Source organism: Typopeltis vanoorti, chromosome 16 (assembly GCF_054136105.1).
Source record: "Typopeltis vanoorti isolate ZY-2024b chromosome 16, IOZ_Tvanoo_1.0, whole genome shotgun sequence".
In the NCBI taxonomy this organism is placed as follows: domain Eukaryota; kingdom Metazoa; phylum Arthropoda; class Arachnida; order Uropygi; family Thelyphonidae; genus Typopeltis; species Typopeltis vanoorti.
In genome coordinates, this window is record NC_143564.1 from 21434767 (window position 1) to 21453887 (window position 19121).

The following is a 19121-nucleotide window of genomic DNA, read 5'->3' on the forward strand; positions in this document are numbered from 1 at the left end:
TTCTAGATCACATAAGTCAATCATGACAATAAACTGTGAAGACTACACATATCAAGAATATTGTAATGTCCATGGTGTACTGAGAGTCTGTGATATGGAGTCAACAAATCACACTCCACCATTTTCACATTCAGATGTGACTGTGGCATATGTTTAGCAAATACCTTATACTTGAGTATTTATTACCATCTAAAGCATAGTGGTAGAGGTATAAATACCTAGAGCTTTTTTTCCCCTCTCTGATATGAACTCAGACTTCTGGTTGTTGTGACTAGAAGGATGAATGTTGAATATGCAACATTTCTGAAAACAACAGGTATTGCAATATGGCTTGATGAAAACAATGTGGAAAGAGTTGATTTCTTAGAGTCTGACATCATATCAACCCAAAGAGAACATTTTTGAGATGATACCAAACCATGGATGGAGCTAGACTAGTGTATCCAACAACGAATGTACAGTATGTGATCAGTGTTGAAGAAAGAAAGAAAGAATGATCAAAAATAACTGACTGATCATAAACTATTGGAGAGTATATTGGCAGGACAGAAAATGTAATTAGGACCAAAGAAAGGCCAATATGCTAACATAATTGTGAAATCTAACACACTTGCACTCATATTCACATTAATTGAAATGACATTAAAATAAGGTATTCTACGAAAGGATATTAAATATCTTTTTTTTTTTTTCCAAAGCCAAATATACTGAAACTGAAGAGTTTTGAGATTGATCAGATAGCTTATGAGAGTACAACCTTCTACAGTGAAATTGTCCTGGTACAGCAGGTGTCTACTTACAACAAATAACTAGGACCAAAAAAATGTTGCAGTATGTGAATTTCACATTTGGTGCCCAATGGAGACCCTCCCCCCCCAAAAAAGCAAGACAATTTTCTAAATGTTGCTTTGTCTCTGTTGTAAGGATACAACAAGCAGATAGTATTCTAATAAAAAAAAAAAAATTAAATACTTTCATTAAAAAATAAAAACATGAAACATTCAACAAAAAATTTAAGCATAAAATATTTTAATATTACAAATTAATATATTAATGACTAATATTTAACATACATAAATTTAATAGAAAATGTGATATTTTTTGGAAACCTGATCAAATATTAAATATCTTTCATCTCATTTTCCTTTTACCCTCTAATGTCGAGGGTTTATTAATCATCAGACCTAAACCATTCACAGGATAAGGTGGTCAGCCCTATGCCCTGGTGTATCCTATGTCCTGTAGTGTTGAGTTCTCAAGGCCAGTTTGCCTGCTTTGGGGGATGAAAAACCCCAGAATAAACTGGGGAAAAAACCCTACTGTCCACGCCAAGACTGGGTAACTTGGCTATGGCTGAGGAAGATCCTTCAGCTCCTCATGTCATCGACGGGAATTGAACCTAGAACACTCCTTCCCCAGGCATATGGTTGTGAAGTGCACAGCCACTAGGCTAACCACGAGGACATATTAAATTTAATTAACATAAATACAACTATCCATTATATTTTAATAAAAAAAAACAAACTTGAAAATGATAAAAAATTTAAATGAAAAAATGTTTTAGTTGACAACCTGTTCTAATCCAGGTTAGAACAGGTTGTTCTAACCCCCCTTCCTTCCCAAATTTGTGAAATCGTGGTTTGTTAACTCAATGAATAGTACTGCATTTTAAGTTAGATACGTTAGGCACATTTTTATAAGAGAAAGTCAGTTTTACTGGATTTGGACATTTACAAGTTGCTTGGAGGGCAGCATCAATCTGCTTATTTATTTTTAGAGGGCGAAAGTTAGGAACTTTCCCATTCTCCTGATGTCAGTGTGCAATTATTGTAAAAATATTTTGGATGACTGATGTGGAGGGGTCCAATTATTGAAATTTGAAGGTGGGAAGGAGTAAGTCATGTTCTTAAAGAATTAGCTTTTGCTGGGTTCAGCTTCAACCTCTGATTCAGGATAAATGTATATGAATAAGTATGAGAATCCATTTCTAAACAAGCCTTGAATGTTTTGTCATGGTCAGGATCATATGAAGTCAACTTCAGTCAGTGTGCCTCATCAACAATTGCCTTCAGATATTGCATCATGACTTCCTTTGTAGTTTCTGTATATACAAATTTTGATGTAACTTCACTGATGTTAAGGATTTTTTCTTTAAATAAGACTTCCGAATGAGACTTGACTAGCTCCTCAGTGTTTTCCAGTGTCACTCCTATGCCAAGATTTGCTCCAAGCGGTGATACCTCACTTTATGTTGTTAAGTTTGTTCAAACCCTTCAAAATCAGGCATAATTTGGACCACAATTTTTTCAAAACTCAACACTTTTTGGTTTCCATTTACTTCACTATGAAAAAATAGATATTTAATATTCCATTAAGGGCAAGGCATATCAGACATACTACAGAGATTCAGAACCTTCCCCAACTTTGAGGGTACAGCAGTAACACTGTTTTGCAGGCTGGCAGTCAGTTAGTGTACAGGACTGAACCAGATAGTAATACATATTAGGAAGCTTCCTGATCAGCTGGCACATAATCTTAGTACCATCTACACTGTCATGTCATGCCTGGAAGGAAGCAGTGAAGAATGATATGCAGAGTGATCTTCGTACCATGTTGTGGCAATGTCAAGGTCACATGGTAATAAAGATTGGATGCTCTCTATATGGGCATTAGATTCAAGAGTGTGTTTTCTCTCACTGTGTTCTCCATTTCTTTTTCTCCTCAACATTGTAACACTGGAATTTGATAAAAAAAATGAGTGACACTGCAGTTAAATTAAAAAATACATCTCTCTCAAATATTCCCCAAAACATTTTAATTACTGAAATGTTGCAAAAAAAAAAAAAAAAAAGACTTCCACAGAAGATATCACTAGTGCATTAAGACGTAGATGAAGAGTGAATGCGAGCTGTTGAAAAAAAAAAAATATATATATATAAATATTAGTAATAAGCAAAGATATTATTGTGTTTATTTCATTATTAATACTGGTTTTTAAGCTTGTGCAATTGAAATTGACGATTTTTTTTTGTATGACTGTGTGATATTTTGTTAGGCTTTTATGGTTTCAGTATTGTATCTATATAGATTATATTCAAAAAGGCAACTGCTAGTTATATCACATCATCATTTAAAGGCTATGTTATTCTCAATATAGTTGAGGATTTTGTAGCTTGCTATGAGGCAGGAATGTGTGTGTGTTCATGAAATTTAGCGAGTGGGATGTATTGGAAGACATAAGTATCTTTACCTTGGGATTTAACAGTAGCAAAGACAGTGCTGTAGAAATATGTGAAATATAATTTAAGCTCGCATATTAAAGACAGAAGATAATAAAAGACAGAAGACAGTCTTCTGTTTGTCTGATAGACATGATTGTGTGTGAATGTCAATTGGAAGTAGGATGTGTGAAAAGAGAAATAGAACTGCTGAAAAAGCAGATGGAAGAAATAAACACTGAGTGAGGGAGGTTGAAAGAAGATGAGGTGGGAGAGGTTGGCTAGAATGAAAAAAAATGAGAGTAAATGTGAAAGAAAGATATCAAAGAGTGAGACGAGAGAATGGGAGAGATAGGGGAAGAGAAGAAATTGCAGAAAATCAAGAAAGTGTACAAGGAAGGTATATATAGATGAAAGGAAAGAGAAGGAAGAGCGGGAGAGAAACGAGAGAGAGATTGGAAGCTGTAAGAGTCAGGGATGCCCAGTGAGAGAAGTATGATTAAATCTGTTAGGAGTGTCACATATAGATTTTCAATGATTCAGGGGTGTACAGAGTAGTGCTTGCCTGATATAACAATAGAGAGTGTGTAAATAGCAGTGAAGAGGGGTGAAATGTTGAACAGATAACAGTAATAGTTAGGACAAATAATTTGAGAGTTAACATAAACCTTGTGGCACTAGATTTGAGGTTGATGTAAGAGATAGTGCAGAGGTGTCCGAGGAAAGAGAGTGTGCACAATGTCCTAGTATGATAATACAGACTGGAGGAGAAGAGCAGTGATGCCAAATGAGATAATAGCATGAATGTAGGAAAAGAGGTCTGGAATATGTGGATGTGTAGAGTATGTTTGAGAAGAGGACAGAGCCATATGCAAGACATGAATTACATTTCAATGCAGAAGGGTACAGTTTTGATGAGGATACTGTTTTCTGGGCAAGTGAGTGTTTTGGGGCAGGAAAACTAGAATTGTGCATATGGAATGTAGCATGGGTTGCCTCATGGAGATAGTGGCCTGAGAAATGAGAGGGTGTACACTATGTTACAGAGCCAGGTGAAGTATTGTGGATTAATAATGGCTATGGTTATAACAATACTGACAATGCACTGGTTATTCTGTATACAAATGCTAGGAGCATTTCTGTTAAAAGGAATGAGTTTGTTGCATTGATTGACTCAGTTTCACATAAGTTGTTGGTGTCAATGAAACTTGGTTATTTATTGATTTAACACTGAGGATGTTCTAACTGGGATAGAAGTTGAAGGGTATAGCATATTTTGGCAGTGTAAATGTGGTGCTGGAGTAACACTGCAGCACCACATTTACCTTTCCTCATGATAAGAGATGCATTGTGTCCTCTGAAGGTGGAGAATCACAGTGGAAATAATACTAATGGCTTTGAGAGCATAAGGTGTGACATAGATGTTTATAAGATAAGATATTTAGTGAGACATTGCTAAAGACCAGAAAATATAGATGCTGATGAGCAGGAAATGTTTAGGTAAATTAATTCGACAGGTGCAAAGCAAGTGATTGTGATTGAGATATCATACTTACCTCATTTGGTGAGAGTGACCATGTAGTCCTGACTTGGTGGATGAATAAGCATGTAGAGATATTGAGAGAGAAGGAATTTGTGTAGAAATATAATGCAGGTGACTATCATAGACTTAGAAATATCTGCTGGCAGCAGCACAATAGATTAAAGAATTTGAAGGAGAGGGGGGGGGGCATCAGTGCATGGGAGATACTTAAGAAAAAAATTGGTGACAACAATGTCATAAAAATAAGCATAATAAAAGAGGAATGGCAGATATCATCGCCATGTAGCAAGTATGAGAGAAAATGATAGTGGCTTGCTAGATGGAGATCAGAATTGGGTGACCGTAATAACGACATAGTTGAGCTATTTAGTGATCCCTTTATTAGCATTCCATCCTTGTTTTAAGGAAATGAGCTATAAGGAAATGAAACTGACTATACCGTTAATTTGGTTATTTAATGAAAGTCTTGTAATGGGACAGGTCCTGGAGAGCAGAAGAAGGGTAAGACAATGCCGTTGCATGTAGATGGTAGTAGAATGGAGATATCAAACTATAGACCTGTATGTGTTTCTTTTATAATTGTTAAGATTTTGGAGAAACTGGTAAGAACTCATGTACAGAAATGGAGAGATAAGGGCAATATTATTTATGCAGTCCAGCATGGATTTGTTAAAGGGCAAGCTTATTTTAGTAAGCTGGTTACCTTTTGCAATAGATTAACAAAGGCAGTGAATGAAGGAAAGGCATATATTGCCAATTTTCTGATTTTTTTCAAATGACAAGGTGCCACATGACAAGTTTTCAAGTTGCAATAACTGGGTGTGGATATCCCAAAGACTCATCCCTCGATGAGTCTTTGGACTCTCTGGAGGTGTCAAATAATAATAATAATAACAGGTTAGTGGGTTGGAATGGTGATTGGATTTCTGATGGATATCAAAGTTGTATATGAGGCAGTAATATCAGGAAGTAGGAAGCTTACAAGTTTATTTCCACAAGCTTTAATACTGCTAACTCTTCAATCTTTATGTCAATAATCTTGTCACCATGAGATGTTCAGTTATTTGCAGATGATGTGAAGCTTGGGGAATTATTAATAATAGTGCTGAGGATTTGCATAGGCTATTAAAGTGGACAAACAAATGGGAATATCAGTTTAATGCAACTAAACATAAGGTTTTAAAATTTGAGATGCACAGAAGGGATGTTTCATACTCACTTGGTGGTGTTATATTGGAAGAAGTGGAGGAAGAAAGGGATCTTGGAGTGTTTGTGGACAGAGATCTGAAGTTCCAAGGACATATTACAAAAGTAGTAAGGCCTGGTTGGCCGATTGGTTAGCATATCTGCTCTCCAGCCAAAAGACTGCAGGTTCGAATCCCACCATCGGCATGGATGTATCTGATTGTCTGTGAAAATACTAGTGGTGGTGGTGGTCAGAGGTAGATGGCGTTGGTGTGGATGATGAAGGTAGTTGTGGTTGGTGGAGACGGAGAGTTGTAGAACACATACCCTCCCTCAATGAGTCTTTGGACTCCCTGGAGGTGTTACATAATAATAATAATATCAGAGAACTACTGTAATGTTCAGGACATTGACCATGAGAGATAAAAGTGTATGTATACATCTGTGATCAGACCACACTGGATTTCTGTGTTCAGATCTGGTCATTTTAAAACTGAAGGGGGATGAGGTAATTTTGGAGTGGGTGCAGAGATGGATAACAAAAATGATATCAGGAATCTACAATGTTGATTATTAGGAACGAATGAAGGCTTCCAGACTGGAGTGCTAAACCCCAAATCTTCATAAAAACAATAGCCTATCATAACTTTCCAAATTACACACTATGATTCCTTTGACCACAGATGACTTACATGACTTTTACTCTTTCCATAGTTTCAATTCTCTACATCGAGATACTTGTGATATATTCTTAAAATAATCCATATTGGATTGAAAACCCTAGTCTCCTCAAAATTTTCAACCTGTATCTAAGCTATGGTTTTCCAAAAAGTGTGCCATGCAGTCCCTATCATAAAGAGCTTGAGAACAAAAACCCTAACTTAATTCACAGCCGACATCATTAGAGGGGCTGACTCTGATTTTGATTGGCTGAATGTAGAAAACTTGCCACCTTAGCTAATGACGGTAATGCCTGCCAAAACTGTTGGGCATAACTTTGTTCATCTGTGTTTCCTCGTCTTTCTTACCCTAATGGTATATGATTGAGATGGCGTTGAATCATCACCCAAAGATAAGACTGACATCCAAGTTTCATTCTCATCCAACTGACAACTTTTGAATAAGCTACTACTCTAAACTTGTGCTTCCAGATTTTTTCTTTATTGTACATGTTTTTCATTCAAATTAATCAATAAATGGAAATCTCAACAGCAGACACTAAGGAACTGATTATTACTACACAACCTGTAAGTAAGTAGTTATAGAGCATCAAATCAGTTATCTTTACAATTAAAAATCAGTTATGTGTGTGTGCCTGTTATTTCTACCATGCATGGTAAAGATGGCAGTAAAAAAGGTCAACGATGAAAGAGCACCTCGAGTCTCATCAGTGTAGCACCGTCAATTTCTGACAAACCCAATGATAATATAAAGTGCCACAGAGATGTGAAATTGATGTTACTGATAAAAAAGGGTGTATTGTGTGATTTCTGTTGCCACAGCCTACATGCTTCCTGTGCAAAAAATAGATGAATTGGCACACAAGCTATTTATCAACCTCAACCAGCCCTTTTCTGTTTGCTGTGTCTCCCTTCCATAAAACAGCTTCTGAACTTAGGTAAACAAGTCAAAAACCTCAAACTATATCTTAACACTATGATCAAAACATTCTCTTCCAAAATCTGAATGTGGAAGCTAAGCTCCCTGACGATCAGCGCTGCAATGCAAGTGTACCCTTTTCTGCTAATGCTCCACAACCTAATCACATCAACAGAGCACAAATCAATCAAGACCGAAAACAAGAGATTCAACAGTGTTATTATGAACTTTCTGATGGAAAATGGTAAATCACTAAAAGAAGACATCAACAAATTAGCAGAAGAATGTAACTTTGATTATATAAATATCATCAGGTGCCATTGTTTTGGATCCATAAATAAAAGACAGAACGGAAAGAACCTTTCAAATCTCATGAAAGTGACCTGTAACACACCGACAAGCACATCCAAATTAATAACAGCAATTAATAAGTTAAAGGGCACTTTGCCCCCCAGTTTCATATACATGCTCGACCTGATTTAATATTAACCCAGAGGGAACAAGGATGTCATCTTTTAAGACAACTTGAGAAAAACACCAAAATGGAGGCAACAGTTGGATCGTCAACTACAAATAAGTTAAATTAGTGCAAAAATCAAGTGTCACCACTGATAATCACCAAGGAGACCAGTATGCAGGCACTGGACAAGAAATCTGTATGTCCCACAGAATTCACACATCAAATTCACTAACATCCATGGCCTCAACTCCAACTGTAATAGTATCCACTACCATGTTCAGCTACTAAATCCCATGTACTCTCTTGCAGAAACTCAAACGTCACCCCGCCCAGCACTATTCATCTCAATATTCCAACCTACACACTCTTTAACTCCTTTTGACCCAAGGGTGGCATCTGAGCATATATCTGCTCTGCCATACCTTGCCACAGAGCACCCAAACTAAAATTGCCCAACTTTGACCTTCTTTGGTTGAAAATATCACTTTCTCACTCAGTCAAATTCATTTGCTGCCTCTATTGTTCTCCTAATGCCACCAACCGCTCTGAGCTCTTTAATTTCCTCTCCTTAAAAATTGATTTTCTCCAGTCCCACTTTCCTAACAGCAAAATCATCCTCCCAGGAGATTCTAATGTTCATAGCACCAACTGGCTTTCCTCCTCCATTTGCAAGTAGAGATGCTGAAACATTTGTATCATTAAACCTTACACAAATTGTTCACATGCCAACCAGATAACTTGAACCACTCCCCAAACGCCCTAGATATCTTCCTAACTAATGACTTTTCCAAATACACAATGAATGTAGTGAAGCCTCAAGGTAATTCCAACCACAATCTAGTGCTCGTCTTCTCCTCCCCATGTAACAATGCTTACACAGAGACACTCCCATACAAGAGTTGTTAAAGGTTTTTCCACTTGGTTATACTATAAGGTCCTGGTTGGACGAGTGGTTAGCGTATCAGCTCTCCAGTGAAAAGGCTGGGGTTTGAATCCCGCCATGGGCATGGATGTTGTTGATTGTCTGTGAAAATACTAATGGTGGTGGTGGTCGGAGACAGATGGTATTGCTATAGATGATGAAAGCAGGTGCGGTTCATTGTAGTTGGTGGAGACGGAGAATTGTAGAGTAGGTACCCTCCCTTGATGAGTCACTGGACACCATGGAGGTGTCATATAATAATAACAATATAAGTTAAAGATACCAAGAAATTATATTCTTGGTATCTTTAACTTAAACTTTAATTCTAGAAATTATATTGAGGTCTCATCAGTGGGAGCATTACTTCAACCTTCATATGACCTTGGGTCCGGCTCCCACTGATGAGACCTCAATAAAGGTTGAAACCAGTCTGGATAGTGACCCTTCCCTTAATGCATAGCATTATGCATGTCTGCAAGGAGATGTGCTTTGCATTAAGGGATACTAGTGCAAGTGATGTGAAGTTATACCTTTACCACGAGTTGCCCAGTCATGAAAATACTTCAGGCGCAAACTTTGTTTGCTTAACTTGGATAAAGGATTAAACCAAGAATATAATTTCTTGGTATCTTTAACTTATACCATACAAGGGTAGTTTGGTATTATAACAGTGCCAGGTGGGACAGCCTCTGTGATGACTTCTATGCCTCATTTCCATGGTTGGATTATTGTTTCAAATCTTTCAACCCCAAACATGTGCACTGAATATATCGCCAAAATAATCCTCACTGGCATGGAAACATACCGTTCCCCACCTACTTTGAACTGCCATTACCTAACTAAACCCTAGTTCTCCAAAAAAAAAGAAAAAAGAAAAAGAAAACTGCCAAGGCTGTACAGATGAAAAATCAAGCATACCATAACTGACTTACATCAAGAACTCCATCCTCCTATAGTGCTTATACTCAAGCCTGAAATAGATGCAAGAAAACTATCAATGCTTCTGAACACAGCATTGGAAAGAGCAAAAAGCAGGAAACTTGCAGCCTGCCAACTGGCAGATGATCCTTTTGGTCTCTTGCCAAAGCAGTTGGTCATTAACTTTTTCCCAACATTATTCCCACCTCTATTATACCCAGATGGTTCTATTACACAATCATCTATAGAAAAAAACAATCTCCTAGCTTCTTGCCTCGAATGCATGCACAACTGACAATGGTAAATGTCCCCAAACCATTCCAGCTGCCCAATATATACCCCTATATTCTTTTACCAAAAAGAAATAAAAAAAATATTGTCAAAAAATTCTCCTGGCCCTAATGATATTCCTCCAATTGTCATGAAGGTTTGTGCACCAGAACTGACTCCTATCCTATGTTGTCTGTATATACTCTCTTAGTCCACTGGTATCTACCCCACAGCCTGGAAATTAGCCTATATTCAACCCATTCCCAAGAAGTGCAACAAATCACCGCTGTCTAACTATTTGCCCTATCTCACTCACCTCAGTCCTATTTAAAGTAATGGAGAAACCATCAATTTCCAACTCTTAAACTACCTTGAAGACACTCAGCAAATAAATGATCACCAGTATGGATTTTATTGCTGCAATCAACAGAAGATCCACTCACATATATCAGCCATCTATGGACAAATGCCATGGAGAAGAATGGTGAATCTCAAATGGTTGCACTTGATATCTCCAAAGCTTTTGACTGGGTCTGACATAAAGGTTTACTAAGCAAACTCCCATCATTTGGCCTATCTCGGGATATTTGCAGGTTAAATTGCCAGCTTTCTTTCTGGATGGACACTATGTGTGAGTGGATGGTTCCTTATTCTCCCAGCATTCAACTAATGCTGGGGTTCCAAAAGGTTCTGTTCTCTCATCAACCCTCTTCCTTCTATATATCAATGACCTGCTTGAGTTGACCTCTAACCCAATACACAGTTTTGCAGATGACAGCACATTGCACTCGTGGCCTTCATTTGATAAACCTTACTCTACACAACTCACCTCAATCTACAGCAGATCAACCATCACTGCCCTCAATTCTGATCTCCAAGCCATCCTACAATGGGGTTCAGATAACCTCATCAATTTCAATGCCATTAAAACCCAGTTCTGTCTTATTTCTTACAAAAAACAACCATTTCTCCCAGTATTATATTTTATAACATTCAAAATTCCAGACAAGATGAGATTTAGATTTACTTCTTGGAATTACCCTGACATCCAGAGTCTTTTGGCATAAACACATCACATCCTCAGTTTCTAAAAAACTAGGATTTCTCTTTCACTCAAGATGTTACTTCACCTCTGAACAACTGTGTTAACCTTATACAAATCACAAATCCTCCCAGCTACTGAATACTGCTCTCACATTTGGAGTGGGGCTCCTAAGAGCTCCTTCAAAATGTTCGCCTCAATTCAAAGGACTGCAATTAGATTGATTGATGACCCATCTCTTGCAAACTCACTCCTCCCACTTTTGCACAGATGTTTGGTCTCTGCAATTTCTTTATTCTATAAATGTAAGGTTTTAAAATTTGGAAAACAAAGATGGGATGCAGAATTTATGCTTGGTGAGAATATATTGTTGGAAGTAGAGGAAATAAGAGATCTGGGGGTGATAGTGGATAAGGATCTAAAATTTAGGGGACACATTGCCAAAATTGTGAAGACAACACAAAGACTTCTGGGAATGATGCAGAGGACACTGACATGTAGAAGTAGGGAGATACTTGTTCCAATGTATAAGGCTTTGATTAGGCCACACATGGACTATTGTGCCCAGATTTAGTCACCGGGTTTTTAGAAGGATGAAGAGATGTTGGAAAGGGTCCAAAGGTGACTGACTAAGGTAGTTTCTGACCTCTGGAATGTTGAGTATGAGGAAAGATTGAAAAGATGTAATTTGCAGAGTCTAGTGGAGAGAAGGAAGAGAGGAGATATGATAGAGACCTACAAGTTGGTAAGGGGTGGTTATAGGATCAATGGTGGAGAAGTTCTACGGAGAATAGTGGGAGATCAGGGGAGAACCAGAGGTCATCCCTGGAAACTGTATAAAGAGGGTGTGAGTAAGGGAGTGAGAGGCAGGTTTTTTTCGTGCAGAGTTGTGAGTGATTGGAATGCCTTGCCTGAGAGTGTGGTGTCTGCAAGGAGTTTGAATGTGTTTAAGACAAGGTATGATGAGATGTGTGTGAGATAAAAGGACCTCCTAGATGAGACTTTGACTCAATGAGATCTTGTTTAATAATAAATATTTCCATGGCAAATATCCATCAGAAATAGTATTGATAATTCACCTGCTCAATACTAAACCTGTTGAAACACATGCAGTAATGCCCAATATCCCTTCACAGTACACCTTGAAACCAACAGAATAAGTTTCATTTCCTCCTCCTTCATTCCTGCTACTGCAGTATTGTGTGTGTATCGTGGAAGTGTTTCACAAGAAATACAACATACGGGCTTTTAATCAAACATAAACAAGCTTCTCTTTTCCTAAACCACTACCCATACAGTGCTAATGTACTATAGGTCGATCCACCAACCTATCATGTATGGTCTCAACATAAAAGAAAAGGGAAAAAAATTCCTCTGCAAATAACCAAGTCAAATTACCTAATTTTTTTTATTAATTTTATTATTATTTTTTTATCTAGAGCACTACAATGCATGCCTCCTGTGGCTATATGCCAGAAAGTCATTAGGATACCAGCTAGCCCTCATCATATCACACCTATTGAGCTTAATAGATGTGCTCTTGAACTAAAACCTGTTATTTTCAAAATATTATACTCAGCTGGTATTCACCCTACAGCATGGAAAAACGCCCATATATATATATATATATATACAGTCAATTCCTAAAAAAGGTGATAAATATTTGTCATCAAGCTATTGACCTAATGCCTTATATCAATTTTGTCTAAAGTGATGGAGCAGGTTATCAACAGTGAACTTCAACACTTGGAGAGCTGTCAGCTAATTAGTGACAGTCATAATCTTTCCTGTCATAATCACATTATTTCTATGTCATCTACTGCTTCCAAAACACTTAACATCCTTTTTCCTTGCTCAAGATAGTACTCCTCTTTTGACCAGTTACTTACTTTGTACATGAGGTGATATCCAAAAGAATACAGACTAGGCTAATAAAATCTTTACAACTTACCCAGTTTAAATTTGGACTCAACCACCTTCAAATTAGACCCTTTCTGAGTTTGTGCAGTGATCCCACTGCTTTTGTCATGCTCCCAACACTTCTTGCAAGTCTTTTTGTTGAAGTGTATCAAGTACTGCTTGCAATTTGTCTTGGATCTCCTTAATGGCATCAAACTGCCACCCCTTCAGCTTCAATTTCATTTTTGGAAACAAAAAAGTCACAAGGGGCTAAATCTGGCAAGTATGGAGGATGTGGGATGACCACCATGCTGCTTGCCACCATAAACTCTCCATTTGTAAAGTGCTGTGGGTGGGAACATTGTCATGGTGGTGGAGGAGCCAGTTGTGACTTTGCCATGGTTCTGGTCTTGTAACAAAAAACATTGCAGTAGAATTTTGCATTGACTGTCTGGCTGGGTAGGACAAATTCTCGTGCACAACTCCCTTAATGTCGAAAAAGATGATTAATATGCTCTTTATTGCACTCCTGACTTACGTTGCCTTCTTCGGTGTTGGTGAATGTGGACTCTTGCACTGTGATGACTGCTGTTTTGTGTCTGGGTCATAGGGATAGAAACAAGTCTAGTCTCCTGTGATGGCCCTTGAGATGAGAGTTGGGTGATCAGTGGATTTTGGACAAAGATCTTGAAAGACGTTCACATGGTGCTCCTTCTGGTCAGAAGTCAAGAGATGGGGAAAGAACTTGGCAGCAATGCAATGAATGTTCAAATCTCTTGTGATGATCATTTGAGCTGCCCCATATGAAATCCCAACTCTATCAGCAACTTCCTGGATTGTGATGCATCAATCTGCATGGATGACCTGTTGAATTTTTTAGACATCTGTATGGGTTGTGCTGGTGGGTGGTCAGTCCTGGCTTCTCTTCATCCTCCGAGGTGTTTCTGCCCATCTCAAAATGTGATCTTCTGCCACTCAAAACACTTAGTTTGGTTCATGGCTTCATTTTCATAAGCCTTATGAAGAAATTCAAGGATCTCTGTGACATATTTCTCCAGTTTTACACAAAATTTTATATTTGCATTACATGAGTTCCAGCAAACACAGCTCAATGCCATGTGGCAGGCTGACTCAACAATGTCTATGCCATTGAAACCTGGCAGTGTGAGACTGTAACTTGATCTGTCACCAAATGTACATCACAGTCTGGTTTCTTTTTGACAGCACCTCGTAAATCTCAAATCTGCCCAACCTTGGAATGCTGCTTTCATGTTTGGAGTGGTGCACCTAGCTTCCCTAAAAATTCTTCACACACTGTTCAAAAAATGGTGATTCAACTGATTAATGATACCTCTCTGAGAGACTCTTCAGCCACTGTTTCATAGAAGATCGGTTTTCACGATGTGTCTCTTTAGTAGATATTTCCATGGCTGCTATTCAGCAGAACTAACATCCATTATGTCTCTTATTTCTGATAGATATATGGGCTTGAGCAACAGCTGCCCAAAATCTAGATTCAAACCTGTTACTCCCAGGTATCTTTCATTCCACCGACCTCAATTCTGTGCAACAGCCTCTCCATGGAGTATTTCCAAAGGCTGCAATCTCCAAATGTTTAAGAAGAATATCCACAGATAACTCTTCTCCTGGTCCCAGCTCAATTTAACAATTGTTATTATTATTATTTTTTTTTTTTTTGAATTGTGAATATTGCATCTGGTCTCCAAACAAACATACAGACTGGAGGGTTTAAGTCTAACCACTCTATAGCATGAATGTTTTGAAAGATGTAGTCAATGATTTTCATCAACAGAAGTAGCTGCTGAAAAAGTGTCATATTTGATTTCTAGGACACTGTTTCCAGATTATATAAGCTTAAACCTACCTACAATAATAATGTCTTATAGGCTTACAGCTATTCATGGGTGGAATTTACATTAAAAAAATAATACATGGCAATAACATTATATAGAGAATCTGACTTATTGTAAAATGGGTTTGGTAAATACGAAGGCACATGACATAAATGATGATTTTGTAATAATGTGTTTATTATTATTATGATGCAGCACTTCATGGGAGTCCAAAGACTCGTTGAGGGAGGGCACCTACTCTACAACTCTGTCTCCATCACTCAATCCACCAACTACAATGAACAGCAACTACACCAACACCATCTATTGCCCACCACCTTCACTAGTATTTTCAAAGAAAATCACAAACAACCATGCCCATGGCAGGATTCGAACCCACAGCCTTTTGACTGGAGAGTGGATACACTAACCACTCAGCCAACAAGGTCTTATAGTGATGAATTCACCATACTGCCAGCAGTTGTTATGAATGATTATATATTTTTCACATCAGAGCCAGCTAATCACATGAAAGTTTCACTTAAGAAAAGAGACTAACAGAATACCAGATCAGGAAATATGAAGAACTAAGGAAGTGTATTGGTGACCTGGTTCAAGATGAAAAGGCAAGTCACACAATTCCTACAGTTAAAAGAATGAACAGTGAAGTAAAATAGATTAATATTAATAAATTAATGAATATTAAATCAATTAAATTATATTAAAATATATCAGTTAAAATTCATAACTGAAGAATCTTCAAGAGGATTTTAATAAGCTGGAAGTGTGGGCAAAGACATGGGAATGTTAGTTTAATGCAACTAAATGTAAGGTTTTAAAATTTGGGATCCACAGAAGAGATGCTTCATACTCACTTGGTGGAGTTATACTGGAAGAAGCGGAGAAGAAAGGGATCTTGGGGTGATTGTGGATAGAGATTTAAAGTTCTTTGGACGTGTTGTGAAGACATCTCAGAGAACTGCAGCAATGTTGAGGAAAACATTAACCATGAGAGATTAAAGTGTTCTAGTCCCATTGTATAAAGCTTTGATCAGACAGCATCTGGATTTCTGTGCTCAGATCTGGTTGATGGGATTTGAAGGAGATGAGGTACTCGTAATCTTGGAGAGAGTGCAGAGATAGATAACAAAAATGATATTAGGACTATAATGTTGTTTATGAGGTTAGACTTAAAGGCATGCAGACTGTAGAGTTAGGTGGGTAGAAGGCAAAGGGATGGGGGTATGATTGAGCCATTTAGTTTGTTGAAGGGTATTAACAATTGATGAGATTGTTCATATGGTAGAATGAGGGAAAGAAACGAAGACAGGAGGCCCATCACCTGGAAGTTGCAAAAGGAGGTGGTGAGTAAAGGGTAAGAAGTAAGTTTTTTGCATGGAGAGTGGTTATTAGCGTTGTATGCAGACTGAAGATGGTTTTAAGGAGTGGAATGATAGACAGTTTCACTAGTGTTGATCTCCTGCAATGAGTTCTGTAACTCCATGGGGATCAGGAAAATAATAAAAGGAGGACACTTAGTATAACTATATAGCATATGCCTGCCTGGTGGTAAGGCTTATATGCTGATTATTCATAGCTGTATTTTTAAGGAAATTAAAATTCAGACTAATATATTAACTAAAATATCTTTAATTAATACTTTCAGTATTTTGGAAAAGTCAGATTTTCTTCATCAGGAAAGGAAAAAAAAGAAAAAAACATAAGATGCATAAGCATGCAGGCACTACATCAAGTAATGATGATGAAGCATGAGAGTAGGCCTAACTGAGAGTTAGGCCGAAAGTCCTAATGGGGTCTTCTAGTGGGCTAAGTTGGCTGAAGTGCAGAGGATGAGAGTTTCCCAAATTTGGGGTGATTCGATACAACCAAATATGCTGAGGTTATAGTAGTTTTTTAAGGCAGAAGCAGATGCAAGGAAAAGTCTTTGAAATTTATATTTGCTGTGATGCAGTAGAGTGGCTTTTTTTGCAGCATATCCTATGCCAGGCACTTAAAGCATGGTCAGGAAGTCCTGAGTGGCTTTAGTGATGGAATGGATATTGTCCTGATGTTTGTTGTTCTGCCTGTTTGGCTGTAGTAGAAGTTTACAACCACAAGAGATAAGGGGGTGCTAATTTTTTATATGATATGTACGTTGTTTAAAGGATGTAGTTTTTAAAAGATTTTTGTCAATTTTTTTTTGATGCAACTTATATATAGGGAATAGTAATAGATTTGGTCTCCTCTGTTCTGGAGAAAGGGGGAAGGACTTTTTCTTTTTTAATACATACTTATGACACACAAAAAATGCAGAAGAGACTATAGCAAACAGATGCCATGTGAGAGGAGGATCAGGAATACAGTAATCTGTTGATATTCTTCTTGAGTTATTGAAGATTGCAGTCTTTTGGAAATTATTATTATTGTGTAACACCTCCAGGCAGTCCAAAGACTCATCAAGGGAGGGCATCAACTCTGAAACTCTTGGTCTCCACCGCTCACTCAATCCATCAACTACAATGCCATCTACCACCAACACTTTCACAGACAATCACAAACATGCATGCCCACGGCAGAATTCGAACTTGCAGCCTTCAGGCTGGAGAGCAAATACACTAACCACTTGGCCAACCAGGCTAGCAATGCTTCCTGAGGGCAGCTATTCCAGAGAATTGAGGCGGAAGGAATGAAAGATGACTGGGAATAGCAGATTCGGTGAGTAAGCAGTTTGATTGTAAAAGGATGCTGAGCAGCTGTAGTATGAGTTCCTGTAGATCTAGAAGAAATATGCAGCATAATGGATGCTAGTTCTGCTGAACAATAGCCATGGAAATATCTGTAGAATAGACACAATGCAGAAATTGATCTTCTAAGATATAGCTGAAGAGAGAGAGAGTGTAAGAGAGGTGTCATTTATCAATTGGACTCCCTTTTCTGAATGGCATCAAGAATTTTTAGGGAGGTCTTAGGTACACCACCCCATACACACGAAAGCAGTACTCCAGTGTTGGTCGGATTTAAGATTTGTACAGAATAAGTAATTGTTTGGAAGTGAGGTCTCCCGTCTTGACCAGAAAAGGATGCCAAGTTTTTTAGAAGCTATTGATGCTATAGAAGTCAAATGATTCCGACAGGAAAGGTTTGGAGTAAGAGTTAGTTGGAGAAAACAGATTTGGTCTTGATTGTTGAGTTCAGCATTATCAAATGTAAGTGGAGAAGATCTGAGGTCTTCTTTATGAGAAAACAAAACAAAACTACATTTTGGAATCACTGAAGTTAACTAGGTTGTTTTCACCTGAATCATGGATACTGTGAAGATCAGTCTTTAGGGCACTTATCATAGATGATCTGAAAGCATAAGATAACTGAGCACTGCAAGGTCTGTCATATGAGTAGGACAAGTGGAGCGTGCTCTCATCAGAAAAACTATAATAGAGTTTGCAGTCAATAAGAGCAGATCATTTATATAAATCAGGAAGAGGATGGGTGAAATGATAGAACTCTGAGGGATACCAGCATTGACAAGAAAGTCTGAGAACAGAACACCATCCACCATTATGCATAGGAATCGATCTGAGTGAAAACTGGCATTACATTTACACAAGGACAAAGGCAGTCCAAATGATGGTAAATGGTTGAGAAGCCCTCGATGCCGGACCCTATCAAAAGCCTTGCAGATGTCATGAGCAACAGTACTTGTTTCTCCAAACCTTTCCACAGAATGGGTCCAAATTTCAGTTACATAGGCTAGAAAATCTCCTATAGATCTGGAGTGGGAAAATCCATATTGGCAGTCACTAATTACATAGCAGTTCTCAAAGATGTTGAAGAAGCTGACTGTTGATAACTTTCTTCATTACTTTAGACAAAACTGATGTAAGAGCAATAGGTCGATAGCTTGAGGTAAACATTTATCTCATTTTTTGGGAATTGGTTGTATATGAGCTTTCCTCTATACAGAAGGAAGGATGCCAGCTGAGTGAAATTTTGTGAATAGATGATAGAGAACAGGCGTCAGGAGCACCTGTTAGACAGTAGATTCTGACAGAAAAACATTCTTCTGGCTTTCTGTTATAATGCCACAGGAGGCATGAAATGCAGTGTTCAAGGCAAGGAAGAAAGTAATTTGCCATTGTCATCTATGTGGAAGAGAAGAATGAACAGCCAGGACATCAACCTTGTTAGGTGTTCCATTAGGGTGAGATAGAGGAG